The 26,591-nt window shown below is 43.6% G+C and overlaps 1 protein-coding gene across 5 annotated transcripts in view; it reads right to left on the reverse strand.

Moving 5' to 3' along the window:
* Nucleotides 1–26,591, reverse strand: part of FOXO3 (forkhead box O3) — a 119,859-nt gene that overhangs the window by 90,940 nt on the left and 2,328 nt on the right. Inside the window, exon 1 of one of the 5 annotated variants that reach the window (XM_055535266.1) lies at nucleotides 1–26,529. The exons of the other annotated variants lie outside the window; for them this stretch is intronic. The gene's annotated coding sequence lies outside the window, so the exon portion shown is untranslated. Of the gene's footprint in view, nucleotides 26,530–26,591 lie in introns of those variants that run through there. 5 annotated transcript variants of the gene reach the window in all.

The raw sequence follows: 26,591 nt of genomic DNA on the forward strand, positions 1-26,591 counted from the left end.
CTTTTCTAGAACTTCATAATAAATGAAATCAAACAGCTTGCACTTTCTGTATGTTTGAAAATCATTCTTTTTTTTTAAATCAGTGGCTGTTCCTCTTTATTGCTGAGTAACACTCCTTTTGAATCAAGATACTACAATTATTCAAATTTTTAAAATAAAAAGGCAGCTGTGGTTAACTCTAAAAGGTACATAAAACTTCTTAAAATTCATTTTTTTTTAATTGAAGGATAATTGCTTTACAGAATTTTGTTGTTTTCTGTCAAACCATAAAACTTAAGAATACCATTATTTTCTTCTTTCAAAGTAATTGGAACCTGTAAGTAACTGAAGTGTGGATCTCAAAACCTCTGGCTTCAGGAACACAGGTTTTATTTCACCTCCCTACACAATAATTTGTTCAATTAGATAGAAAGAAAAATGACAACCTGAGATTTTTGTTTACTGCCAGCTCAAGATGATATTTCAAGCTGCTGAAGAACTATGAGGAAACTGTATCCAAGCAAATTTCTATGTGCTGCTTCCTGAATGCCTGACCCAAAAGTGAACTTCGGGGCTATGTTTAATTTAGTTCTCATCCTTCTGCTTCTGCCTGATTATCGTCAGAATTTGGGGTTTCATGCTGACTCCTGAGTTACTTTACCACCAAAAGGATATGATGAGATTGCCTCAAGAAGTCCTGTTTAGAAAATAAACTAAAATATATCACTTAAACTGTGTTCAACCTAACTGCCTTAGAGACCCAGGTTTGATCGCTGGGTCAGGAAGATCCCCTGGAAAAGGTAATGGCTACCCATTCCAGTATTCTTGCCTGGAGAACTCCATGGACAGAAGAGCCTGGTGGGCTTTTAGTCCACGGGGTCGCAGAGTCAGACACGACTGTGGGACTAAGGCACTTTTAACTGTCCAAATCAGGAAGCCTATTACTATTTAGAGGAGAATACAGTTTGGGAAACATTGTTCTAACAGATGCAAAGAACATCCCTGGGAGGGCTGCCCAGCTGTAATGGGTATGGTTGTCCTGAATGTAAATGGATCACCCTTAGCCCCACTGTTGGGTACAATGTCAAAACCTGAGGTTCTAACAGAGCTCCCAGTAGTCCCAGCCACACCTGGGCTGGGAATGAGAAACTCTAATGCCCCAGAGGCAGAAGCAGATCTCTGTGCCCCACCCCCAACTCCCTACCTGCACCTCAAGTAGGTCTTTATATTAATAACAGTCAGAGAGGCAAGCAGCAACTTCTTTTAAAGGAAAATCGTGGAGTGAGAATTCAGCTTCCTGCCTACTCTGCTTAACCTATTAGCTGGGTGCTGAGTCCACTCCAAATTGTGGGCCTCAATTTCTTCTATCGAAGGAAGAGGCTGGCCTAGAATGAGCTCTGTTACTTCCTCCAGTCTGAAAGCAGTAATATGAGTCTCATAAAAGAGCAATAATGTTGGGACTTCCCTGGTGGTCCAGTGGCTAAGACTCCATGCTCCCAATGGCCCCCTGCATGGAACCTGGAACCATCTCTGGTCAGGGAACTAGCTCCCATATGCTGCAACTAAAGATTCTTCATGCTGCACTAGACCTGGTAGAGACAAAGAAATAAATCAACATTTAAAGGAAAAAGACAATAATGCCAAGATTAAGATGAGAAAAGCTGCACAATATTTGAACCATGACAGAATTTGTAAACATGGCCATTCAAAATTCTGACAGAAACATAAGCCTCAATTCTTCATTCATAATTTTTGGCCATTACAGTCTGTAAATAAGACTTTTGTCTATCTAGTATCTCTCTCCTTTCCTCTAAAGTATTAATTACCCTGTCAAAAAAGGGGGGAGAGGGGTGTGATTTAAATTAAATCCTATTAATGAGCTGCAGTCTTCACATTTAACTTTATATGTTTATATGCCTGTTTTTGTCTGGAATACTAATGTTTAACAGCTTTTATTATGACTTATTGCATAGAAGATGATCTTCTTTAAGAATAAATCTCTAGAAGATGAAAAGTTCCCTGGGGGGAGGGGAATATATATTAAAAAAATATCTATCTATCTATCTATCTTGATTTTTCAACAGTTTCAAACATCGGCAACATCTTTTTGCATTCTGATTATTCATGAAGTTGCAAAGGATCACCTAAGCTTGACTAACATTCAGTATGAAACAGTTTATACACTTGCAATTAGAAGGCTGTGTCTTAGAATCCACATTAGGCAACAGTGTATAATCCAAAAGCCCCTCAACATTCCCATCAGCATCCAAGGAAAGCACTCCTTTTCTAAATGTTAGTCACAGGATCCCATGCCGTGCAGGCGACCATGCAGCTCCAGCACGATCTACCTAGCCTGACTCCCCCTACTGCTCTGAAAGTTCACAGCTGCTAAAGCTGAGGATTCTGTGGGGGCTCGGCAGCAGGGGAGAGAGCCTATGGGATTTCTCTGGAATCTGGGGAAGGGGTGTGTAGCCAGGGTATAAAGCCTGCACTCGAAGAACAAAAGCCTGACTTGAGGATGGAGCGCTTTCCAAGACAGTCAGGAACGGCAGGGCTGAGCGTGCTGGCAGGAGCACTCGTGTGCAGGCGCGCAGTCCTTCTTAGTACTCAATGTCCCAGCCACGAGAGGAAGTAAACAAGGGCCCCGGCTTGTGCATGCGACTATGTGACCCAGGCTGGCCAAGGCCCGGCTGGTCAAAACTCTTGACCCTCCAGGCAAGGGTGTTGACGTCACAGAGCTCCAGAATGTGGGCTGTGTGTGACCAGGAAAAAATTACAAAGGCCAGCTTAAATACAGCCTAGATTTCTCTCCACCGTTTAGATTTTCTTCTTTCAAAAACAGTAATTTTCTGAAGAAGTTCAGCAAAGCTGGAACATGGAAAGAGCTACATGTGGAATGGCCCGCAGGAATCGCACCAGGCACCGTGCATGGTGCCACCCCTTCTCCTCAAAATACAGCTCCATCGAACTACCCCAGCTCTACCAGACCCAAATAGGCTTAGCTATTTTATGTTAGGAAAGACCCTCAGAGATGTCCATTTTTAACTTCTCTACTGCAGAACCAACATCACAATGTTTACCTACAAAATATTAAGGAACTGAGATCCTGTCAGGACGTCTCATCAAAAATTGCCCACATCCCTTCAATCTTACCCATTTTCCAGTCCTGCCAGAGCAAACTACCTTTCTGGCTTTCACCCAGTTGCAGAGAATAAACCCAGCAGAGCAGAAAGCATCCTGCAGAGGCATTGCATGCAAGCACAAGGCACTGTCAAGCTGGTCTGTTTCTTCAGCCCAGACCACTGCCTCCCCAAGCCAGCAAGACACCACCTCTTCAGTCACCACTAAGGCAGTCTCGTGTGTCCCAACAGTCAGTTTCTTCTTAGCTTCTGCCTCTTGGGGAGGGAGAAAGCAAGAGGCTGGGAGAGCTGGGTCTGGGTCTCTGCATACACATCTTATTTTGTACAACACGTGCATTCCTATAAAGCTGACTCTAATTGCACTTCTGGAATCTGATTTTTTTTTTAATGTAACAGCTCATTAATTAAACAAATGTAATTGTACAACAACCTCAGTTATCTCTTTTTTGTAAATCTTAAGTTTTCATACAGTTCAGCTTTAAAAAAATACTATGATATCCAGTCCATGGTCCATGCCAATGCATCAGCACGCTCACAAAAAGAGTGACACATTTCCCCCACAAATGTGGGGGAAAACCATGAGTAGACTTTTTTAAAATATATAGCTCTAAAGCAATTTACTTAGCTCACACTTATCATCTCTACCTTTGCTGAATTTATCAATTTAAAGATTTATTCTTAAATAAAACATCACAGGCAATGCAACTGGTTAGCTGACTGTCACAAGAACTTCAGAGCTTTTAACTCTGTTAAAGTAGCCTTAAGAAGCAGCTTCACTTTTAAATGGGACCTTACACTTAGAAGGCAGGTCCCTTTGGCCTTACTGCAAACAAGAGGTAACAGAACAGGCAGCTAGCCTAGTGAAAAGCTAGGGCAGAGAAGAGAATGGGAAGCCCTTCTCCAGCATGTGTCCCAGTTAACTGTGTTCCAAACTAGTAACAGTTTGGAAACACTGGTCTGAGTCATCTCAAAGTGCAGGAATCCTTAAGTTTTCTATAAAAATACTTGTGTGTCCTACGACGGACTTAATGTAACATGAGCAGGCAAGAAGAAAGTTCCAGGTTCTAGAACCAAATGTATTACCAGGCAAGTCAACTAAGTACAGATAACCTCAGAGAGAAATTAAACATTTCGTCAAGGGTTTCTGATGACAATGCAAAAGAAAGCGAGTACATTGTACTTTAAACAATGCCTTGTCTGTTTGCAGGAACATGGACTGGCCTAAAATGGAGGGGAGAAGAAACAAGGACAGCATCGAGGCCCAGCTTCCACTTCACAGGCAAACTGTGGAACTTGTGTGTGTGTGTGTGTGTGTGCTCGCATGCATGTGCATGCACACATACACACATACATATTCCTTTTTGTAAGAATTAACATAATCTGTGTCCCACTGGTGGGCACACAGAGCTCTGAGCGCTGCCGGACACCCCATTCCCATTAGCCCCTGTATCTGATGCCTCCACATGGAGCCACAAGACTCCCGTGAGTGGTCTGGGAACCAACTCTGCCCAGAGAAACACAGTCTCGGGGTCCCTTTATCTGTCACCTGGAGGCTGATTCCAGCCCCGAGCAACTGTTCTAAGTAACAGGGGCCTCCGACAAAGGAGGGGAAACTAGGAGGTGGAGCAGGCAGGCTAGGTATTCCTCCACTGCCACTCAGGAGCCAGCTGGGCTGGGCCCACTGGGTGCACCAAACACCACTGGACCCAGCTGGGGCAGACCCACCCCGAGCTTCAGATTCTTCAGCAACTAAAAAAGTAACCATCTTATCTTCAGGTTTATCCAGAGGATGGTGCTCAATAAACTAACACGCTCTCCTTGCTGACTTCCTGGCCCTTCCCTGAGACATCATGACAACCAATCTGGTTTCACAACCCAAATCCTGGTGGAAGCCAGACACCCCACCACATTGAGCTGAACACCAACTGACCCCTAACATTCCCCTTCTGCTGAGCCCTGGACTTCCTGGTAGACACAATTCCTTATGCAAAGGCATTCACCTTCAGCCACATTGTCTCATTCCTCAGTTTCCCTACAAGCCTCAGTTTCTGCCCTGGGCTGCTCCGAGACCTTTCCCAAAGAACCTGATTCACACTGCTTCGTCTGTGCAAGTCCCAGTTACTCCCTAGGTCTGGAGCCACACACACCCAACCAAACTCCTGATATGTCTGAAACGGATTTACAAGGCTAGATAGACAAAATACAATGAGGAGAGAACGCTCAGACTGGCTCACGAGAACCAAGTCCCAAATAGGAGCGTGTCACCCATTACACCAGTGTTCTCTTTATGATGTCTTAGGAGGGAAAAGTTCCTCAGTAACAGAAAAGGCCATGCCTCTTCTGTGATCTGTTTTTATTTACAGGCAATTACAAATCTGGAAGCTGATCTTACGTCCCTCTTCCCTTCAGCTGCTGTGAAACTCAAGAGCCAGATCTGTGGGCTAACTCAGCACCTGTCGACTACTGTACTGTCCTCTGGCCTCAGGTTCTATCCCTTCACGCTGCATGTGTCTTTCTAAGTTGCCGCTGTGGTACAGAGGAGCATAAACAAACTTTCATTTGAAATTAACACCTTAAGGGAAAGGTGGTCTTTGCTTTTCCGCAGGTTTGAGTCCACCTAGGAACAGCAGACTGATGTCTGTTTTTAGACCAGCAATAATAAAGCATGGAGCCTGTAAGAATGTGGGATGGAAATGAGGTAGAAGCAAACTCAGGCCTGTGCCCCTCACTTCTCTTCCAGGTACCCCTGAAGGATGCACGAAGGCAGAAGCCTGAACAAGGGGTACGGATGCCTGGGGCGGCACACCCTACCACTCTGTGCAAGCCAACGTGGGATGATACCATTTCCAGTGCGTATTTAAAGCAGTTTAGATTTTCACTGTAGACTAATAGAATAGTAATAACAATAGCTTTCCCTAAGTCGCCCTTAGAAGCACTCTAATGGGAGATAAAAGGCATCTCTGAAATGGGGAGAGCACGCGGCACACCTTGCAGAGGCTCTCTGTCGTGCTGGCGAAAGGAACACAGCCGCTCCCCACTGAAGCATCGAGCAGGGCACGGGGCGCTCCCAGAGGGCGGAGGAGCCATGCACGCGCTGCCAGCAGCTCCAGATCCAACAGTCAGCAACTGGTCCCCAAGCCGGGGGGCCCACGGACCCCATCCCACTCTGAGATTGGTCAAGCTTCGACATAGGCACTTTCAGCAGAATTCAGACTCCAGATGGGAAACCTTCGCTCCATGGGAGCCGGGAAAATACGATAGCAAAGATCCTTCGTGGTGTGGAGACTGCAGATAGCAATTCCTGGCAGCAAAGCATGAGTCAAAGCTGTAGGCACATGAATTTAACTTCCTGTTCAAAGGGAGCAGCTCTATGACCCTGTGCAGGCTACCATGTATCAATTTCATCACTAACCAAACAGAATAAAGAGCCCTGCCCTTCACCTCCCATCAGAATGCTTCTGAGGCTATTCAGGGCTCCTTAGGAGAAGCTATCATTATTATTATTCTATTAGTCTACAACCTCCTAGGTTTTAGCCAAATGAAAATCTAAACCGCTTTTAAAGTACACGTTGGACTCAGTACCATCCGAAATTGGCCCTGCGTCCTAGTAAATGTGAGTTTCCAGATGGCACAATTCTAGATGAAATCATCAAAAGACTACATAAGAGCTGCGTATTATCGTGCGCCTTCCACCCATCAATTCACCCAACGCTCGGCACTTTAGGGGTGAGCCGAGGTACTTCCTTTACAAAAAGCAGACTCAGTCTTCTCTCGGGGCTACACAAACAAACAGCCAAGCCAAAACAAGAGGAAGAACTCCCTCCTCGCCATACCCTGTTATCTGTCAAGTGGGTCTGTGTTCTATCACTTTTCCTTGAGGGCTGCAAAAGTTGTGCAAGAGTTCTTTGATGACTGTAATACTTTTATCAACGAATGAAAGTGAACTCCAACACACTGCACCTCATTATCAGAGGTGGAGATAATGAAGGATGGGCAGAAATACACACCAGGATGCAGAGCTCAGCAAGACTGCCCTCTTTTCCAGGTGAGACAGACTGTGGGCCCAGAGGGGCCTTGCTCAGTGCCGCCTCAGCAGACAAAGGTCAGCATCCTGTGCACATCCCTGTCATTCAGCCGACCAGACACTCACTAAGACGGTGCCCACTGACTTCTACAACCATCGCAGTCATCCACACATCACCCTGTTGGCCGAGTGACAGCAGATGAATGAATAATCATGGCTGCAACTCATCTCCTGTCCCCAGAGGACCATGTCGTGTGAGCCCTGGGTAAGACCTAGACCCTGGCGCAAGCTACAGAAGCCAGTACCACTGCCACCAACCTGCTGGGGAGGGACCAGAGCTTCCAAAAACTTGTGTGGCTGGAAAATCTTACGTTCACGTGAGCTTTAGTCAGATAATTTGCTATATTTTTAGTTCACATTTAAGGCACATATGGATTCATTCACCACATTAGAAATCCTATTTGCTACAGCCCTGTAAATAATCAGCACCAGGTCTGAGAGTTCCTGGTAACATTAAAAGTAACTAGAAGTGGCACTCTTCCTCTCTATGCCAAAGCCGAAGAAACTGCTTGTTTCAAAGACTACCAAATTTCTCCAGTGCCTACAAAAGAGCTTAAACATTATCAATCAGACTTTAATGGTTACAGAAAGCTGCTTTGGGGACTTAATTCTCAATAAAAGACTCCCAAGTCTACCCAAAAGATGTAATGTACAGGCTGCCCGGCACTAAGACCAATGGAACCACGAATATTCCTTGGAGCAATTCGCTGCCAATTAAAACCACTGACCCAGGCAGCAGTACCCACTCCTCCCACACAAAGTAACTAATTCTTGGAAACATTACATGCAGTGCAACTCTTTCCCATAGTCACACACCTCCAAGTTACAAGCACTTAAGAAAACTTAGGCCCCACCACTCTGGATTACACAGCTGCCACCAGGCCGTCATTCTTCAAGGCCTGGAGGTCTATGAGCAGCATTTTGGCTGCCCGAGGGTCTCCCACGGGTGCACTTCCACAGAATGCCTCCACATTGGCTCCACCTTGCTCCTCCCTGGAGAATAAATAAGTGTAGGGCTGTCTGAAGTGAAGCATCTATCCAGGCAGGTATCAGCCGGTGCACAGACCCTCATGAAACGGTGGGGCAGGTCATCCTCTGTAAAAATGACTGAGCTGACCACTGAGGCAGCTCACAACTAAGAGTGGCCTCCCTGTGTGCTTTGTATCTCTCACCCTCAATTTCCTCCTCCAGAAAATACAGGGAGAGATCAGACAACATCCGAGGCATTCAGTCCTGGAACTCAGAGGTTCCAGCATCAACTTAGCATCAGTTTGTTTCTCAGATTAGTCCTTTCCCTAGAAAATCCCTAAGGAAGCAGGGTGCGGGTGAGATGAACAGGGCAATGCTGGGTACATAACGTGGGGGTGCCCAGAAGGGTGGTCTAGCTACCAAGAGTCAGGAGTAAAGGGCTGGCAGATGTGGAGTCCATCACACCTCACACAGGGCTGGAGAACAGAATCGAGGGCTGGACTGATCTACCGCACTGTTGGTTTTTTTGGTTCCTATATGAATACCCAGGAAGAAGGGGAAAACAAAATATTGAAAGTCCGTCCTGAAAACTCTCTCGTCAAAAAAGAAATAATCCCATTCCGTAACATCTTCTGAAGGAGTCACTCACCATCTACATGATGAAAACCTTAACTAGAAAGTATGAGGTTAAATAGGATAAATGCATTATCTTACAAACACCTCCTGTGTTTTCTATTTACATGCAAAATGCAAATTTTTCATTTTAAACACTCCTTTTAAAAATACTACTAGTTCTACAATATTGTAATTAGCCTCCATTTAAAATAAGTAAATAAATTAAAAAAAATACATTACTAGTTCTGATTTCTTACAACTAGACATAAAGACTTTCACGTGACTTCTGGGATGAAAAACTATTTCCCTCCAGCACCTGGGGCTGGGTGTCGTGGCCTTTTTAGCACCTGCTTCTCCTCCACCCCCGGAGAAGGCAATGGCACCCACTCCAGTACTCTTGCCTGGAAAATCCCATGGATGGAGGAGCCTGGAAGGCTGCAGTCCATGGGGTCGCTGAGGGTCAGACACGACTGAGTGACTTCACTTTCACTTTTCACTTTCATGCACTGGAGAAGGAAATGGCAACCCACTCCAGTGTTCTTGCCTGGAGAATCCCAGGAAGGGGGAAGCCTGGTGGGCTGCCGTCTATGGGGTCGCACAGAGTCGGACACGACTGAAGTGACTTAGCACTCCCCTCCACCCCCACTACCAGGAGAAGTCACAAGCCCACTGGGCCTGCCCCTCACATCTGGAAAACAAGATGTTTAGGATGAGCCCTGTGTTTAATCTAAATGAAGCTGGTACACACTTGCTTCTATGGCTAGGAAATAAATGGCCTATACCAAACCAGGAAAGAAAGGTGATTTATCCTTTTTCCTGGGGCTGTGTGTGTATGTATAACTTCACTTAAATCTGCTTTGCAAGCAGTTTGGAGAAAACAGGCAGTCTGGACAGGTCCCATCCCTAGGCATAGTCACACTACACAGGAATGCAAGTCTTACAAGGCTTCTGTGCTCACTGTGGATGCTTGTCCACAAATACACACTCAAGTCTGTTCCTCTCAGGTTCTGAAAGAGTGACAAGCCAGGTGTAACACATCTGCCTCAACTTTAATAGAAGATCATGCAAACTCCCCCTCCTTCCTCTTTTAAACCAAACTGAGAGAGATGGTAGGAACAAACAGCCCAGTGAGATCTCAGGCAGTTTTATAAAATCAAAATCCCTAAAGCTTGAATTACTGGCTGTGGAGTTTATTTAGTCAATGCAGAGACGTGCTGATAGAGGTATCCCACCTCTATCCCTTCCCAATTGTATGGCTTTGGCTCTATCCATCAGTTTCTCCGTCTTAAAGAAAAGCTAATATGTATAAAGCCCACAGCAGTGTCTGGCACATAAATAAGTGTTCAATTAATAGTAGATTTTAGTTACAGTATGAAAATGATGCATCAACCTAAGGCTATGCCCACACACATCACATCCATTCACACCAGTACAACTCAAAGGTACAATTGTTGGGGGAGGGGGATAAAAACTTTCTAGCTTCACCTGCAACTTCTTCCATAGAAGTCAGGACTCAGGGACCATATCCTCAAAACCAGAGGCTTCCATTACCACCTGGCAGAGGGGATTTCTGGAGAGGGGTTGAGCAGACCAACATCCCTTCCTTCCATCTTCAGATCTGGGCCACTGGAGCTAAAGACTCAGACCCCTCTGGTCCTTGGGTTGGGAGTCACGCCTTCTCCATGGCTGCCAGGCAGTCTTTTTCTTAGGAGCCTGGCTGGCCTGGCTGTTCCTTAAGGCACTGTACTCCTCTATAAATGCATCCTTAATATCAGGTGTTTCTTCCAACATTCACCACCACCAGCCCGCTCACCGAACACGCAGGCAGCAGTCCATTCTTTAGGGAAACTAAAATGGAAGTGAACTAACATGTGTCTCTTCATCTGTGAGCAGCAGCCGCTTTGAGGAGCATCCCCCATGTGGGATGCTCAGGTTTCCACCAGCTGACTAATGTGTGACTTCTTTAAAAGGCCTGAGCACTCTCCTGGAGTCCAACTTTGAATGCTGCTCACGGTGTTAAGGGCACCATATTCAGGACTCTCTGTCCAAACTCTGGCCCCAGACATAAGCCTCTCAACACAGCGTTCCCCACTGCTGTGTGAATCTTCTGCTGTTCCAACAACTGAACCCACCTTCTTGATCCTTCCCAAGAATCCTGGTGAATCTGAAGAAAGTAACTTGCCTGCCCTCCCCGTTCCCAAGAAGAAAACCCAGATTACTGTGCCACTAAAGCTCAGCATCCAAGCTGAGTCATCTCGGGTAGAGCTTGATACAGAAAATGGTATCTACTCAACTGCAGAAAAATTGGTAATCCAAACTAATCCTATTTTTTTTAATGTGTCAGATATATGAGTATTTCTGAATCTCAGGCAACATCCTGAAGCAGCTGCTAAGCGGTCCTGCAATGAACTTCTAAGACCCGGCCAACCCCGTTCTTTGTACTATTTATATTCCTAAAGCCAATAGCTATGTTAGATACAGCTGATCGTGAGGCCCTGTTTAATGGACGACAGAATCCAATGATACTGACAAGCAGCGAATAGCTAGTTTGGTCTCTACCTAGCTTCACCTTGTGGTAGGAGAGGCCGAGATCCATGCCTCACCTCTACCTCAGCACGAAAGCAGCATCACTCTTCACTTCACTTGCCCTCTCACACTGATTACACCCAGCACATTTTAATCTTATCTATCCTCCTCATGTCCCATGTCTGTCTGTGGATGAGTCAGGCTGGTGTCTGATGCTGGTCTTAAACTAGGAACATTCCCCAAAGACCAAAACAAATAAGCACGGGAAAAGATCACCAAACAACAAGAATCCAACCTAAACACAGTCCTCTGAACAGCATATATGCACTAGGGTGAACACCTGGCCTCCTCTGTGCACTGGAGCGGATACTTTATTACTGTTGTCTGGGAGAGGGGAAAGGACTTCCCCTGTGGTTCAGTGGTAAAGAATTCTCCTGCAAAGCAGGAGCCAAAGGAGATGTGGCTTCGATCCCTGGGTCAGGAAGATCCCCTGGAGGAGGAAATGGCAACCCACTCCAGTATTTTTGCCTGGAGAATCCCATGGACAGAGGAGCCTGGGGGGCTACAGTCCATGGGGTCATAAAGAGTCAGATGTGACTGAAGCAACTTGGCAGGAGGTGAGGGGGAGGTTGGTGACCTTGACCACACAGAAAGCTACACAGCAAATGAGGATCCGTGGAAAGTCTATTCTAGGGCCAAGAACTCTGTTACGTCTCCACAGATACCACTGCAAGCTCTCTGTTCATCTTTTTCAACTCTTATCGGCCTCTGAAGTCAAGATGGCATGAAAAATTTGATTGTTGACTCCTAATCTGGACTCAGTGAATGACTAAAAGCAGTGGTTCTCAAACTTGAGCTTGCAGCAGGATTACTTAGAAGCCTTGTGACAACACAGATTGCTGGGTCTAGAATGTCTGAGTCAGTATGTCTGAGGTGAGCCAAGAATGTGAATTTCCAAAAAGTTTCTAGGTGATGCTGCCGCTGTTGGTGTGGGGACCGTGCTTTGAGAAGCACTAGCTTAATGCATCAGAACATGGTAGAACCCTCTAGTACATCAGATTAGGCTGCACAAAAGAGGAAGAGTGAGTTTATCTGTCTCAGATTTCAAGAATCATACCATAACTTGAATTATCTTCTTACAAACTCCCTAACACTTAAAAATTAGTTAAATAGGGTCCAGTGGAGACTAGAAAAACAAGTGGGAGCTGGAAAACTTTAAAGAAACCACATTCATTTACACAAAAGAAAGTAGAGAAGAAATCCTAGTTAAGCACAGTTTATTAAATAATGATGCCCTTGTCTTAGAAGTCAACTGTTCTCTTAGATTCCAATTTGACAGCACTCCTCCCTTTTTATATGGAACTTTCAGGGAGTAAACTCACCTTGTAACCTCCCCATGGAGGAGAGGGTGGAATTAGACGTAAAAGTCATCGCTAAATTGGCTGATAACTTCCACAGTCAAAATCTCTCATTGTTTCTAAAGCAATGTTCTCAACCCTAACTGCCCACCATAACTATCCGGGAGCTTTAAAAAATATAGATGCCCAGGCCCTACATCGAGAGATTCTAACCTAAATGGTTTCAGACTGGACCTAGACGGCAGTGTTTTTAAAAGCTCCCTGTGATTCTCAAATACAGCCAAGGTTGGAAACCACTGATGCAGGAGAAAGGTCCCAGAGAGATCATGGGTGATGGGAAAGAGGGAAGAAGGACAGGAAGACCTCTTCAGCAAATGTCTAATGACACAAAACAGGAAAGAATGGGACAGCAGCTGGGAGCAATCAGGACAAGTGAAACTGGGGCGCTTAGATTCTGAGACGGCCTAAGGCTCAACCCAACACAGGCAGTCTCAGGTTCAAAAAGCAGAAATAGCTAGACAATCAAGGAAGTGCCCTCACTGGTCAAAGACAAGGCTGCAGTCCAAAGGAAATACCAGGAAACCCTTTTTAAAAAAGTGTACTATTTTTTTCAGAAGAGCTAATGAATAACTGAACTTGAGGCAAAGAGCTTTAACGTCTCACAAGGTTCAACTTGGAAATCATTTGCCTGAAAAACAATAAAATGTATCCTTGAGCAAAATTAATTTTTTTCCCCAAAAGGGTGGCAAGAGGGAAGAGATGACAGCAGTAACTCTCAGAGCCCACGGTAATCAAAATTATCTCCCCAGTAACCACACTGACAAGTGAGTTTTCAAAGTTGTAAATTCATGTGATGCAAATGATAAAACCAAGATAGAGTTATTTTCTTCTCTTCCTTCTTGACTAAGCACAGAAGCATGAGGTAACAAGCTAGAAAAGACACATGAAAGCTTTATGATCCTGTTTAAGATAGAATGATGAACACAAAACAAAGCAGTTAGAAGAACGCAGTGTTGCTGGTCAGTGGACACAGCAGGAATCTCAGCTCAGGTAACACAGACAGAAGTCAGGTGAAAATTATCTGTGCTCATAGCAGGACAAACACTGGGAGCCCAGAGAGAAAAGCCCAGATGTTATCCCACTGTGTTAACAGTTAAAACTTATCCATCAATTTAAAGCCCTGATGTGATTAGAAAACCAAGATGTGGGGAAAATGTACATCTTAAAAACAAGCATGGTAATTTCTGATAAAAACATTCATTTGTGAAGTCATTATGTTAAAAATCAATTTGGAGGATGGTAGTTTTCACTACCTCAAGTTGCTGTTGTTGCTTAGTTACTCAGTTGTGTCTGACTCCTGATGACCCCATGGACTGCAGCCCGCCAGGCTCCTCCGTCCATGGGATTTCCCAAGCAAGAATACTGGAGTGGGTTGCCATTTCCTTCTCTAGGGGATCTTCCTGACCCAGGGATTGAAGCTGTGTCTCCTGCACTGGCAGGCGGGTTCTTTGTGGCTGAGCACCAGGGAGCCCATAACACCACAAGTTAGCTCTCCTAATTTGACACATGGTGCTTTACTTAATTCAGTACTCCTCCTCCTCCAAGTCGCTTCAGTTGTGTTTGACTCTGTGCGACCCCATAGACAGCAGGCCACCAGGCTCCCCCGTCCATGGGATTTTCCAGGCAAGAGTACTGGAGTGGGGTGCCACTGCCTTCTCCGAATTCAGTACTGACTACCCACAAGTTAACTCGGAGCATTCCCCGATATTATGAGATTATCAGAATAAATCCCTCACCTCCTCCCAAAGAACACCTACTAAAAGATGCCTACAATCAGATGCCAGGGAATTCCCCTATGGTCCAGTAGGTAGGACTCCATGCTTTCACTGCTGAGGGCCCGGGGTTCAATCTCTGATAAGGGAACTAAGACCCAGTAAGCTGAGTGGCATAATCGGATGCCAAATTTCACCTTGGTGACTGACACGAAGGTTGACTGTAGTGAAGCCTAACATGTGGCCCAGATCACCTAGACTTCCAGCCAGGAAAAAAAGGATCTTTCATGTAAAGGAAGGAGACTAAACAGGACTGATTTAGAAAATTCAGTTCAGAACAGGGCACACATCTATTCAAAGAGGAGGCAGTAAGCTTATCTATACTGGACAGGGTTGGAGACAGAAGGCTTGATCGAGGCCACTAATTTCAAGAAACAGCATACTAGCTCACCTAGGAAGTTGCCTATCAGGAGCTTAAGAGCCCAACTGTGCTGAAGCAAGCACACTCATACCTGTGTCAGCCGGAAGACAACTCTGAAAGAATAGGGCCCATAACATTTCTAAGGCTCATTCTGGGTTTCTCAGGATTACACAAACGATGCCCCCCAAAATAACTGATCATTGTTCTTAAAAAAAATTCACAGGAATGTCTGGGGGTCAGTGTCAATTTTTACTTAAAAAAAAAACAAAAAACTACCTTGCTTAACATGTAGTCTGTGGGCCATGGTTTATTTATAATCATAGGTATATTCATAAATGGCAAATTAATGCTGTTAATTGGACTGTTCTGACAAATAGTGAATAAAGGCATGTTCCTTCTCATTCTACCAGCTGGGGAAAGAAAGAAAAAAAAAACAAAAAACACCAAGGTAATACAGACCAAGATGCAAACGTATGATGGGTGCGATTAACAAGTCCTTGATTGGAAACGAATGCTGACAGAAAACTCCGGACCAGCTATCACACACGGTAAAAATTCTAGAAAAAATAAACAGCAAAACTGACTTGTAAATTAGGCTGAATTTTAAAGGAATTTACCAACAAGAAGTTCTAATGGAAAGATGTCGAGAGAGTGTTTTTACTTTATGAGACCATTACAGCATTAGAGGTAAAACCGCATTAAAAAAAAATTAAGTAAAATAGAAGTGAAAATTAAAAAAAGAAAGGAGAGGAAGGTGAGAGAAGGCTTTAAACATCATTCAGCCAAACTTAATGTGAAATATGGAACTGAGGCAATTATTTAGATAATTTATGATGAAGGAACTATCATTTTTTAGAAATTAATTACGACACTTTGGGGGAAAAAAAAGCAGTTCTGAGATTTGAATTATGTGAATTAATGGCTTAACTCTCCATTTGCTTTTTTTCATGTAATACCAATTTTCAAGGAGACATCTAAGAAGCTGTACTGGATGTAATTCTATGCCCCCCTTCAACTTCAGGTTTATACCCAGAGTTGTATCTTTACAAGTCCACAAGGCCAAGGCCACCTTCTCTGTAACTGCCTTTGGCCCCACCACGCTCCCCACACCCAGGCCTCACTCAGTTATCAGGCAGAGCCCTTCTGCCTGTTCCACATTTATCACAGGGTTTCAGTCTATCTTCTGGACACTCTCCAGACACTACTCACCTATCTTTACTGTGAAACTGAGAGTTCTAAAATTTTTTCCAACACACACATGGGATTAGCCTTCTGCAAGCTGTATTTTATCTCAGGGCGCATGGGTGCTGTATTCCTGTGGCCAATTAAAACCATCATTTTAGGTCCAGTCATACATATTCTACCTTGAAGACAAAAGCAGTAAGTGCCTTAATAAGATAAACCCTTTAACCTGGCCAGCAGCTTGCATTTTGCAAGATTTTCTGTGTCTGTCTTGCTTTAAACCTGTTAGTAACTGCATTGGAAAGGGTCAACCACCTCACAAAATATGCTTAATACCTTTAATTTTGAGATCTCATTGGGCTTCGACCACACTTCTGCCAGAAACCTTTTATAAATGTCTTTTTTTCCCTGAAATCTATCTTTCTTGGTGATATTATCTCCATCCATCTACCTACCTGAAGCCTATAGAAGTACAGATATACCCTGTTCTCCCAAGGCAGAAATTTCTGAGAGATAATAGCCCAGCCCTAAGGATTTCCACACACTATAGTATCACTCTTTTTGTCCTGAACACTAGTACACTATCTGACCTATAGTAAACCATGGTTAAACAGTGGTTTACTAAAGCAGCATCCAAACAGAAATAGAAATCCCCAAATTAAATTGCTCCACTAAGAGCCCAGGCACTGATTAGATTCTTAAAATTATTCACTCAGGCAAAATCAAGGGCAGGAGCCTAAATCATGGGTCTGTGTCTACTCCCCCTCCAACACCGAGAGGTATCAGTTACCCCAAGTGAGCCACAGTCCAGAAGATAAACATTCAGGACAGCATTCTGAAAGATTTCCATCAGGACTGATGGTAATACATACAAAGAATGCGGCACACAGTAGCAACTTTTTCAATGGCAGCTATTTAATTTTATTGTTGTACTCACCCCCAGGCAAAGTCCCACCACACTCAGGAGGCAGCAAAGCGCAGCAGAAAACGCTGACGTTCAAAGAAACCTTCCTTTGAATCCCAAGCAATTAAACTTCTCTGAACCATTTTGTCTCTAAATTGGGTTTATACTTAAATGCTTAACATGTAGGATCAATATTAGATGTAAAAAATCTACCTGAGTAATTGGCATATGATACTGTTCAATAAATCATAGCTACTATTATTATTATAACTAGGCCTCAGAATATCTTGTGTCAACTCCTCTTTTTATCGTAAAAACTAAACTGTGTTTCCAATTGATTTATAACCCTGGTTCCCTTTTCCCAAAATACTATTTTGAAATATGAGCATAAACAGATGCAATTCTAATTCTGAAATACTTCTGAACAATTCAACCCAAGCACCTTCACGGAACCTAGAAAACACCTGTTGCTACTGAATAAGGACTACCACTCTATGCTCCCTCAGGATGGCTGGGTTTTGCGGACATAAATGTATAGAGGGGATGGGAGCCTGAAGGCTCGAGTGTTGACACTTTGAAAGGGCATGAACTAAGCACAGGAGGAACCAAGGAGACTCCAGAGAGATTCTGATTATCCTTACTGCCACCATGGACGGCAGTGAACCTGATGGGGCTCTATCTTCTCAAGCCTGACTGGGCTGGGGAAGAGAGAATTCTTCAACCTTCTTCTGCTGAGGACCCAGGCTGCTCCCTCCCTAAAAGACTGACTACCATAGACCAAAGCTCTCAGCTAGACCTTGGCCTTAAACCTCAAGTCCGCACTCCCCAAGTACAGCCATTTCACCAGCTTCACGAAATAGGCCACGAAGTAGAAAGTGAGTAAGAGAGTGGGAGGCTTAGGGAGTGTGCCCAGGATACACGCTAAATGGAGGGCGGAGGGCTCGCTGCAGCAGCTCGCACTGGGAAATCAGGGGAATTCACACCTCCCTTCTGTGCCTAACAGCAGGATGAAGAAGAAATTTAAGTTACCAGAAAGTAGCCTAGGAGTGATTACATTTTAATTTTAATCTAAATATAACTTTGGAGGGAGAGGGCAAAATGGGTGAAGCGGGTCAAAAGAGACAAACTTCCAATTACTAAATAAGTCAGTCCTGGGGATGCAATATACAGCTTGGTGAATACAGTTAATACCTAGGTATCTGAAAGTTGCTCAGAGAGTAAATATTAAAAAGTTCTCAACATAAGAAAAAAAAAAAAGAAAAATGTTAACTAGACTTACAGTGATGATCATTTTGCAACATGTATAAATACCAAATCATTATGTTGTACACTTGACACTAACAATGTTATGTCAATTATATCTCAATTTTAAAAATAAAATAAAACCTTCTTTTCCTCTTCTGCAACCCTTCATGTTCCTCTCTTCCATCCCTGTGCTCCTATGTGTTTCCTAGGGCTACCATGACAAATTACTACAAACTTAGGGGCTTCAAACAATAAAAATGTATTCTCTCACAGTGCTGGAGGCTATAAGTCCACATTCAAGGTGTGGGCAGCACCATGCTCCCTCTGAAGGCTGCAGTGGAGGGTCCTGCCCGGCCTCTGCCCAGCTTCTGGTGCCCCCAGCAATCCGGCGCCCCCTGGCTTGTGACTGCACCGCTCCACCTTCTGCCGTGGCGCACGCAGCCTCCTCCTAAGGGCACCAGCCACTGCACCTAGGGCCCACATGAATCCAGCGTGACTCCACCTCAATGTAACTACCTCCCTCCACAAAGATCCTGGTCCCAAACAAGGTTACGCTCTGAGGTTACAGGTGGACCTTAATGGGGGGGTTGGAGGGGTACTATTCAACCCACTAGAGCTCCCCAATTAAAATAAACTGCTACCACCAAAATACGGGCAATGTGAAGAGTGTGACAAACTACAGAACACAGAACTACAGAATTTTAGGTTACAAAACTGCAAAGCTGTCATCTCCAGTGGGTCCATGACTGCTAAATCTGAATTAAGAATAATGTAGGTTCTGCCTTTCTTTCACCTACAGAAAAACGACGTCTTGGGAAATATCAAGAGTCTCAATCAAAAGAGCACTAACACACAGAATCCACTGCTTTTGACACGTGTGCTATCAGGTACAGATGAGCGCTCACGTATGTTTTCAAGAGTGAAGTGCTGCGGCTTCACTGGAAGGGCTAATTCATGTGGATGTTTGGCAGAAACCAATAAAATGCTGTAAAGCAATTATCTTTCAGTTAAACAATAAATAAAAAAAAAGTGAAGTAGCAAAAATATGTAAAGCAAAGGAGAAAATTTTTCAGTTCAAAAGGCTTTAATTATTTGAGGATGGGAATTAGACCATAAGTCTCAGAAGACCAAAGTTCCTTTTTAAAAAAGTTATCTTAGATTTTTAAACACTCTCTCCTCCAAATTATCCTTTTCTAACAATGACATAAGCCTACACACAAACACTATATATTACAGATCTTTTTTATTTTTTTTTTTGGTGTTTTTAACCAAGGTATTATTTTAGCTATGTGGGGAAAAGAACTTGAGATCAGTTTAAAGACATGTGCACTCCCTCTGCTGGCTCTAAATTTAAAGAAAATTCTCAATGGCTGCAAGAGCCAAGTTATTAATTTCACTAGACATCCAAAACACAAGAAAAAATACGATGTGGATTCTCCCACACATGCACGCTCAAAAGTCTTCACAGAAATAAACAAGAAATTACAAAACACGTACTGAGAACTGTCAAAGGCATCTGCTGGAATTATTATGGGTTCACTTCAGAGGAAAGCTAATGCATTTTGTTCGTCTGTGGCAGGGGCCACTGCCCACCTTAGCCTTCCCCCCTACAAGTGAGCCACAGCTTCCTTGCTCTAACCTCACCTCTCCATTGTAGAATGGGGGTGCATTTGGATACCCAGGCATGGTGAGCCCCAGAAGATAAGCTGGCTTCTTCACCACACACAATCATGAGAGGACCAAATGAGTGCAAGTACCACAGGCCACCAGAAAACTTCATCTACTTTGTACCGTTATCTCATAGTAGGGACTGACACGCTGCAGAGAAAAAGTCTCAAGATTAAAATCTCCCAAAAAGGTCCAAGTGAAAATACACATTCTGGGGGGGCGGGGAAAGCCCAGCTTGAAAAATACTCCATACATTTGTATTTCACCAGAAAGAAGTGATACGTCACAATATTCTACAGATGCTTTCTATTTTACTTCTTTTTCCAACTGGGGAAATTGTAATACTGAGAAATGGAAGTCGTTCAACCAAGAATAAAATGGTGAGAGATGCTGAGCCTGTCTGGACACTGATTTGATTAGAATTGGGGTCTTCCATGACAAACAGTAGCCAAAACACCTATTCAGAAAACCATCTCGGAAGAGAGGCAGACTGGCCCTGGACAGGTCCAGCTCAGACTACTCACTATCTCTTCTTCCTTCATCTGTGACTTATATTTACCAATCCATTATGTAAAACTTCAAGTACATCTGAGACTTACATCTGCAAATGCAGAACATTATGGACAACTTAATTTTACACCAGAGCTCTGCTTCTGAAGTGGATATGTAATATTTGGTGACTCTTTCTAGAAGTAATACTGATGCTGCATAAAGCGGGGTCCACACACAGAAGGAAAATATGATTTCAACTTTCTTTTCAGGAAAGGTCATCCCAAGATGAGGTTTCTCTCTGTTTCTGTGATGGATAACGACTGGCTCTGATGAAGTTTTCAGGCACTTCTACACTAGGGAACAAGACACTGTAAGAAATGCCTTAAATAGTACAGCACCATTTCACAATTACATGACATCATATCGATACCAACACTAGGAGGTCTGGGCCACCTTCGTCGTTACAAGTATCCAAAAGATTCTATGCATGACATCACTCCACTCCTGAGTCACATCATCCCCTTTCAGTATCACTGTCCCAGAACAAGGCTAAGCTCATGGGCTGAGGACAATCAGCCCAAAAGCAGCTCCAAGTTATCAGAAATGTTTTTGTCTGGTAGGTACCTTCCTTGCTTTCAAGGTTTTCACATTGTTCTTGAGAATATATAGGAGTCACAGAAAAATGACAAAAGGAACAGACAGAAGTCAGGAGGTGGGCAGGGTAGGGCGACATTGAGAGAGGAGGCTTTTCCAGCAAGGTGAGCTGAGAGTGCTATGATAGAGAATGCAAAAAGAGAAACACAGCTACTCTCCTGCTAGCCAGCCAATCTAGAGGATGGGGGAGGGGAGCAGAGGAGAGAAAATGAAGTAAAGAGTTTGCAGAAATGGAGGCACTGGCTCGAACAGCTGTGAAACCACAATGGTTAGCAAGAGACATTACAGAACACTGGTGCCCTGGGCTCACATGGACACATTTAACTCCACCCCTGCTACCTGTGGGTCCCTGAGCTAGTCACTCACATGCTCCTGCCTGTTTCCTCACTTGCAAAATGAAGTATTTAGATAATCCTTGAGACTTCATTTAGTTTTTAATTTGAGACAAGAAGTCATGCAGACAATTCGACTGCATCAAGGCTCCACATCCACTCCAAGAGGCTGGACCTATATCGTGGCACCACAAGACAGAACTGGGGACCCAAGGTGAGTCCAGGGCTACCGGCGTGCTCTAATTCCAGCTTCTCCCCAAAAGATCCAAACTACAGGAGCCATGTGACAGCAGCCCTGCATCTCCAAAGCAAGCTGAAAATTATGACCTGCAGAGAGCTAAAGGCCAGCTCCAAGCCAGGGCCCAGCATCCACTCTGCCATTTGCTGGTGACTTCTCCGCAGAGAGCCGAAGCACTAAGGAAAGCAGAAGTACAGATGGGAAAAAGGCAAAGAGAAGGGGCAACGATGACAAGTTTACAGGGCACAGATTTGCATGTTTATTTTCTGTCTTCCCCCAAGAGAACACAAACTCCTGTGAACTGGAACCTTATCTGCCTTGTGCTACCACTACATCCCTGGGCCCGGCAGAACGCCCTGCACACTGCATGCCTTTGATAAATATTTGCTGAATGAATGAAATGGCATGAGATGCAAATGAGTAAAAAGGGTTTTCTCTTTTCAGTCTTTTACTCACTCACTGTGCACCAGCTGCATCATCCACTGATACAACCCACCTGCGTATATGTCATCCCCAGCTCTTTTCATAGCAGCAGAAAGTCCAAGTGGCCCTCAGGGCTCCTCCGTTTGTGATACAGGAAAAAGGGAGGAGAAAAACGAGGAGTCAAAAATAGGATTGAGCCTGTTCCTCACAGACAAGACAAAAGAGTATGAAAACAAAATAAATTTCATTCTCTCCAGCCCAGGGAATCCAAAAACTGATCGGCAAGGGGTAAGCTGGGCATGTCCTCAGAAGGCACTAGCTTAAACAGTCTTATCTTTGCATTTTTATAAAGATCTTTAGATGAACAGTGTCTGCTAAATTTTTGCAAATCAGGTAAACGATTTTTTTAGTGGGACAAGGCTTCTTCACAAATTTTCCAAATAAAAATATCATGCTGGTTTTAAGTAAGCATCATAACTAGAGTATTAAAAAGTTTAACTACAGATGTTCTTCTATGGTATCATTCCCTTAAAATAGAACCCTCCCAAAAACTCCTAAAAATAAGTCTGCATAGTTTCATTTCATTTTCAAAGGAGGAGATAAACATATCAAAACAAACACTTAACTTCTTTTTAAAAGAGCCTCTCTGCTACACGGGGCTCACAGATCAAAGTCTAAAATGGCCAATTTCTTCACCTCATAGGTCGATGACACAGCTTTGAAAAAGAAGAAAAACAGTCCCCCTAGTGTACTGCCACTGTAGAAAGAGGAAGTATGTTAGTTGAGAATCACTGACGAAGACAGTACAGCCGAAGGAAATTACAAAACAGTATTTCAGCAACAGGGGCCAAGCTAAAGACAGATTCCTCATACAGCACAACCCTAACCGGCCCTTTAGTGAGTTAGTCCAAAAGGTGACTGGGGTCAAAATCAGAGGCCAGTATGAAATTATTATGCCTCTGTTGTTTTGAAATTGTTGAAAAAAATATTTTTAAACATCAAAGTTGCAGTTAAAATGACATCTTTTAAAAATACAGTATGGTGAAAAGGAACTGGGTGCATTCATCTAAAGACCTAGAACTGTAAGGATGTGAGCAAGTATTATGTGGCAGGCCAGCCCTCATCTTTTAACCTTGGGAAGAATCGGCACGAGGACACATTCTCACATGAAGGAAGACTCGGTCACTTGCAGCAGCAGAAGTCCTCTCACATTTGTGAAGTTGTAGGAACCACCACAGAAACCCATAGCCGCCTAACGTTATTGTGCCCTGACCCCATGGGAAGCACAGAGGAGTCGGCGTGTGCAGGAGAATCAGTGAAAATGGGCCTCACCAGGTAAACCCTGGAGTTCTAGAGACAGGAGGAAACAGAGACCTCACCACCTCAATTATGGGTGCAGTGCAAGTAAGCTTAATCTGAGTTAAAGGAAATGTAACCTTTTCCCCCTTTAACCACATCTGATTATTCATTTCTACTTTAATGCCCGAGGTAAGGGAACCTGCAAGATAGCTATCACCTTTCTCCCTGGCACGGTTTGCATCTGACAAATTCAAGTTAACCAAGAGCTTCCTCCTTTTGTTAAAATGCTCCTTTTTTGCCACCTTCCTCACTTCACAGTTCCTAAGTACCCTTCCTGATAGGCACCAGACAGCTTTACAGACACTGTGTGCTCACTCAGCCTCTACCAATAATCATTCATCTTCCCGATGCTGAAATAATAACCAAGATTTTTTAGATGGAGAGACAAATATGCTTTTTAGGAAAACAACTTGTACTTATGTAAGACTACCCAGTGCTTAGTACATAACCTTTAGAAAGGATCAATTTAAAGAGAAAAAAAGTGTGATAAAGATCTCTAGAGCCTCCCGCTGCTAATTATCTCTGTACTAACCAGCTGTGTGATCTTAGTAAAGTCATTAACTTGAAGAATCAAGATCTTCACCTATAAAATAAGGGGACTGAACTAGATCAGCAAACCTCATCCTGGCTGTACATTAGAATCACCTAAGAAACTTCAAAAATTAAACAAAAACCACCTCACCAACCAATACACACACATCGGCCCAATTATATCAGGTTCTCTGGGTACTGATATTTTTTAAAAGCTCCCAGATAATTCTTACATGCAACCAGAGCTTTGATTCACTGGTCTTGATTCTGATCGCTAAGACCTCTTTTCTAATCGGCTCTATGCTCTTAGGGTGATAATTCTAGTTACAAGATCTCATAATACAAAGGCCCAAAAAGCTACAAAAGAAGTAAGGCCTCGATGCTGCATACTATGCCTATGTGCACACATGACTGGGAGAGATGAACCTGAATTCTAGACATTTTTAGAAGTTAAAAACCTGAATGTAAACTCAGAATGAAAGTAGTGTGGTTTAAAAGCACACACCTGCTTCCAAATGACTAATCATGATAGGAATCAATTCCTGAAAGTTGGATGCATGGAAATAGGTCACAATTAGCTCCTGACCTCTCCCTTTTCCCTCTTCTTCCACCTCCACTAAACCACAAGCACAAAAAAAGCTTGGCTATTACTCATAATTGGAATGTGAAACCAGCAGCCCCAGTTTCAGAGGGCCTTCTCCATCATCAAAGATTTGGAAGTTCTTGCATGGCTGCATCTTTTGGTAAAGATCATCTTGCAAAAACTCTAAATTATATCTCTATAGTCTTCAAGGATTAGTTATCATGTGATAATCAGAAATGGACCTGGTGTAAAATTTTAAAGATAAAATATTGATAAAATATTCGCCCTGTATTAAACATATGACTGCTGGACAGTTTCAATTTACAATGCTTCATAAGATTTTAGTTAAAAATGAGATAGCAGAGAAGGAAAAAACAAACCATGAGACCATAAAGAGTTAAGATATAAAACCACGAAGTTTAAGACCAGGCCCCAAATCTCTATTGCAGATCCTGTAAGCTACATGAAAATATAATTAATTCAGTATCAATTCATGGCTATTTTTGGTAGCCACACTTTCCCACATAAGTCGTAAAAAAAAAAGTTTCAAATGCCATAAACTGGTATTATCTTTAACCATAAACACAATGCAAGAAATATTATTTGTGGTGTTAAAATTACTTTCATAATTCTAAAAATCATAAAAAAGGTGAAAACCCATGCTATGTTAACTTTCTAACTAACTTAAAGCTAACTTTTAACTAACAGATTCTCTGCACCAAATCCAAAATATGTAGGACTAAATTTCAAGTGTGAAAAATTTGGAAAAGACTCCACACCCCACCCAATCCATCTTCTTAGATCCCACAAATTCATCCCTTCCTAACACTATACACTGAGATTAACCCTTGCTATCCACTTGAAAACTCAATTTTTAAAAGCATCACATCAGCACTGCTTTGAAACAGAATTCTCATCCTTTTCATAAATATCCTATTATCACACAACTGGCATTCTTTTACAAAGCAATACAAATGAATCGAACCTAAGACTCATAATAACAGCGTTTGTTCAAAGATGAGACAGATTTGTGGAACAATATCAAAGCACGTGTTTTGCTTTTAAAGTATCGAACCCCTTCCCTATACTAGCCATTAAAAAATTTTAAAGCATATTTCAAGATTTTTTTAAACCAAATTAAGTCAATGACACTAAATTCTTTAGTTTTTTCATGTACTAGCTCCTCTCCAGTGCTTCAGTTCTCCACCTAAGGTCAAACTGTTCTTATTCTATACACCCACTGGAACCTAGCAAGTACAGGGCTCCCCAAAGACAACAAAGGAAGGGACAGGAGGAGGAAGCAACCACCTTTTTAATTAAAAAAAAAAAAAATCCAACTTGTTACTAGAAACAACTGACAGAAAGATATGTATCTACAGCTGCACAGGGCTCCCTTTAGCCTGGTATGCATTCCTATCTTGGGAGATGGGGCCAGGAGGATGAGGTGCAAGAGCAAAGCCGCTGGGTATCAGCGGCCCAGCGGGGGCACAGGAGTTAATCTCCTTGGATGCCCAACTGCAGGAAGTCATTACATCATATGCCTTTCCACACCTCTCTCCCTACCACGTGTCCAGTGCCCCAAGAGGCTGAAAACGAACAGTAGAGAGCCTCTCTTCAGGTTCACTCATAGGTAGAAGCCATTACGGTCCAGCCCTGCCAGCAAACCTCCCTCCCCAAGGCCCAGGTGAAGCGCCAGGCGCCATCCTGCACACCTGGAGCCCCTGCCTCAAACAGCGCCAGAATCCGGACCTCAGCGCGGAAGCAGCAGGTGCAGCGAGTCCCCGCTGAGGCAGAAGGGCTGGCCCGTGCCAGGCCCCAAAGTATCTCAGAAGCTACCTGCTGTAGAGACATCTCTGAAGAACAGAGGTGTGGACACAGGCAAGGCAAGGAAACCGGCCAGGAAAAGGTTTACAACCACCGCTTTTTGTAATGGGATTGATGTGCCTGTGGCAGTGAACACCCACAAGCCCAAAAACTTGGACACAGGGCTCTCATCCAGGTAGTCACAACACACCAGGCTCCCGCGACCGACTGAAAACCACAAACCCACCCCTCCCAAACCCGTTCCCTCACTCCCCCCGCAGTGGTCTCGCCGCACGATGGGGGACTTCTACTC

Source organism: Bubalus kerabau, chromosome 9 (genome assembly GCF_029407905.1).
Source record: "Bubalus kerabau isolate K-KA32 ecotype Philippines breed swamp buffalo chromosome 9, PCC_UOA_SB_1v2, whole genome shotgun sequence".
Classification (NCBI taxonomy): Eukaryota; Metazoa; Chordata; class Mammalia; order Artiodactyla; family Bovidae; genus Bubalus; species Bubalus kerabau.